Source organism: Brassica oleracea, chromosome C5 (assembly GCF_000695525.1).
Source record: "Brassica oleracea var. oleracea cultivar TO1000 chromosome C5, BOL, whole genome shotgun sequence".
NCBI classification, from domain to species: Eukaryota; Viridiplantae; Streptophyta; class Magnoliopsida; order Brassicales; family Brassicaceae; genus Brassica; species Brassica oleracea.
In genome coordinates, this window is record NC_027752.1 from 12,666,903 (window position 1) to 12,670,810 (window position 3,908).

Sequence of the window (3,908 nt, forward strand, 5' to 3'; positions counted from 1 at the left end):
CGGCCATTATAACATGATATAAAAAATAGTAGAGGCGGTATACCGACCATTATAACAGGGTATAAATGATACAAATAAATTTTACCGAATCGCAGAGTGATCGTGCTGATAACGTGTTATATAAGAACTGAAATTTTATTATATCGTAGGAATTTAAATAAGGGCAAAATTTTATACCCGTACGAAAAAGATAATACTGATAAGAAGAGAGGATGTGTTATTAAAGGAGAAGGGATAGTGTAATCGTGTTATTAAAGGAGAAGGGATAGTGTAATCGTGTTTTTACAAATGATCGAAAAGTCTGTATTTATAGAAGAAAAATTATTGTGCAAATAGTGACAGTAAGACCCACATCTTTAATTATTTCAACATTTTCGACGTTGGAAATGTCTTACTTTAATAACATCAATCATATTTTGGAATGAAAAAAGAGGTCAACGTCCATCTCCTTGCAAGTTGCAACCATATAATCTGACCGATGACCCAATCGTCCAAAATTAAAATAATAATGCGACTTGAGACTGTGACGAAATCTGTCCATTGGTATTTTTCCCTTTTTCAACCTTCTTTCAACCCGAATTCTGATGTTTTGTTTTTGATATGTTTTTTTCTCTCCATGAAGATATACGTGAATGTGACTAAAGGAGCTGTACAAGTTTTCTAGAAGAAAGACGTCTATAATTTAAGTTTTTTTTTTTGCAAACGGATAATTTAAGTATTTTCATAAGATGTTGTAACAGTCGATGTATTTCTTGCAAACTACAAGAAAATGGGACTTTGATAGCAGTGAAAAATAACGTTTTTTGGCTTTCTGCTATGGTTGACATACCCGCTAGTTTTAGATAGCGTTTGTATATTTAGAAACACTATGATAGAACTGTATATTTAAAAATGCTATGATAGCGTATTTTTAATAGCGCATTATTAAAATTGCTATCTTTGACTTTTTAAATCTCTAAACCCTTAACAAGTTTTAAACCCTAAACTTTAAACATAACTTCAAAATCTAATTATTTTAATATCAAATCTTAAATTTAACCTCAAATATTAAATACAAACTCAAAAACTATTTCTTTTTCAATAATTAATCTTAAATCCCAATACCCTAAACCTTTAACCCCGAAACCCTATACTCAAACCTTTATTCTAAACTCATAACTTTAAATCTAAAATCTAAATTCAAAAAAAAAAAAAAAATCAAACTTAAACTTAATTCTTTAAATAAATTCAAATTTATTTTCGAATTTTAACTTAAAATTTTAACCTTGAACTCTAAACCTTATATAGTCAAATCTTATATATCATAATAAACCTCAAAACTTCAATTTACACATTTAGTTATTAAACTAAATCATAAATCATAAATCTAATATTCTCAAAGTTAAACACCAAACAGTTTTTTTTTTGTATTTTTGTAAACCAATTTAATTATAGATAAATTTAAGTAATAAAGAAAATTTGATTCTATGAATAATTTTAATTTTAATTAAGTTTTTATTTTTAAATAATTAAATAATAAATAATTCTAAAATAAATAATTCTAAAATAAATAATTCTAAAATAAATAAATTTTAATGTAAATAACAACAAAAATTCATGCTATTAAAGATTCTTTAATTGCATATAAAAAACGCTATAATATATGACAATAAGATAGCATCGCAAAAAACCGCTATCTAAAATACTTGACCTATTATGACGGGCGATGATACAGCGCTTCATAAACCGTTATCGAATTGATAGATAACGTTTTTTCGTCCGCTAATAAAAGCCATTTTTTTTGTAGTGAAAATGCAAAAGTGCTAACGATTTCTTTTAATATTTTACTTATCCGAGTATTTAACAAGAACAAAAAGAATATCACAACATATATATGAATTCATGGGAATAGCATAACTTTTGATAAAAAGTCAACGTGAAATCCAGTGAATCAGCAGCATAACTTTGCATATGCACTATAATTTAGATAAAACATCGTTTAATAAATTGAAATCAATAGTATTATTTTAACTTCTTTCATCCGCTAATGTTAAAAAAAAATTACATCCGTTGCCAGAAAGCTTACATCTCGCAACATGCAGTTAATGAGAATCAACAGTTCAGACTTGACATTCAAGCCACTAAACAACACACTTTACTTGTCGTTCGAATTAACAACCATGGGAGCAATTGACAATAAGAAAAGAAGAATATAGCACTCGTGAAAATTAAAACATAAAAATATTTATACATAAAATATGTGTGCCATTCATATAGTGGCTATATTTCGATCTATTGTTTCCTAATCAAACATCAATATGAACACAATTCCCTTCTTTTTTTTTGTTAACTAACCAGGGATGTCTGGAATTTAGGTACAAATATTCTCTTAGGCGGAGAAATTGTTCTTTCTTATAACAAGATATAGTATAAGCTTCTCTCCCACCGAATTCGAACCAGAATTGCGTAACAACAGCAATGCTTTCGCTTAAACCAACTGGTTTACCATGTCCGGTGGCAAAATCCATAATTCTTTTTTTCAATACCATTTCTGAATTATAATTTAAATGTTTACAAGGCACATGTTTGAACATGAAAATGGCAGAAAATAAAATATTGGAAGCTTTTATGAAACTCTATAAAGCAAAATGTTTTTGAGCTTTTTATGAAACTCTATAAACCAAAATCCCTTATTCTTGTCTAAGAAAACTTTATAATAACGTGGCACATCAAGAAAGAACGTCAAACCCACTAATGGTTGAAACTTGGCCCTTGTCTTATTAGGTTTCGTGATTCTTTTCCTAACCTTCCCAAATGGTCGGTGCACTATGCAAGGCTTGTAATGTTCTCTTTTTTTTTTAATGTATGGTGGCTTTGGCCGGAACGGCGGAACACTAGTAAGAGATGTTGATGAGACTCAATACGATGTTAATGTCAAGATCCTCTTTTTTTTCTTTACACTCTAGGATGATGAGGTGAATCTATATGCTATAGGGCCTATCCATTTCTTCATCATTGTCATGATATCTAAAACCCATACTTAATTATACTCTTGGGACCTCCTAAAAGACACACTGAATTTTTGATAGCGTGTTGCTTTGTTATCTTCTTTGCCCACTTTAGGGACATCCATGTGTCAGTTTTCCCTCTTTTCTTTTTATCCTAATTTTTAAACGTTGAATAGTTTGTTAACGACATCCAATACAATTAGTTGTTCAATTTTTGGTTAAGCATTTGGTTGTGAAAAATTGAGAAGAATTAAAGTTGAATCTAGTTTTGGAAAAGTTTAACGCGGTTTGGTTTTTCTTTGAATTCAATACTTGTAATTTAGTCTTTTTCTTTTTGCTATCATTTCATATAATTTTGAACAGAATTGTTAGACATCGCATGTGCAAAGTATGCTACATTCAAGATTGTTCGCTCGAACCATTGTGGTCTAGTTCTAAAATGTATTACACACGTGCATGGTGCCTTTCTGCAAATTTACTTCGATTTAGACACTGATTGTCTATTTACAATTTTGCTTATCAAACACATCATCAATCTTAACAGTGGTAAACTGTTACAGATGAAATTTTATAAGAAAGTTCTAGAAAAGTAATAGTAGTATATGCTACTCTTTCTGTTTTTACCCTTCTTTTCAACTTTTCCATGAATAATACATCTACTAAATTTTTTTCATTTCTTTTTCTGTAATTGGTGAGAACACAGACGAATCCAAAGTAAAAAAATCACCCTCTGTATCTATATAGGTTTGACGTATGCATAAGAACTAATTTTGTAAGTGGGTGAAAATAAACTGATGAGATTTTTTCTTGAGAGAGTTGAACAAGTACAAAACTAAACTCTAATGGGCCTGGGCTGCTTAAAGGCCCAAGCAATCGTAAAACCCCCAACACAAGCTTCAGCTTAAACCCTGGAGACTAAAA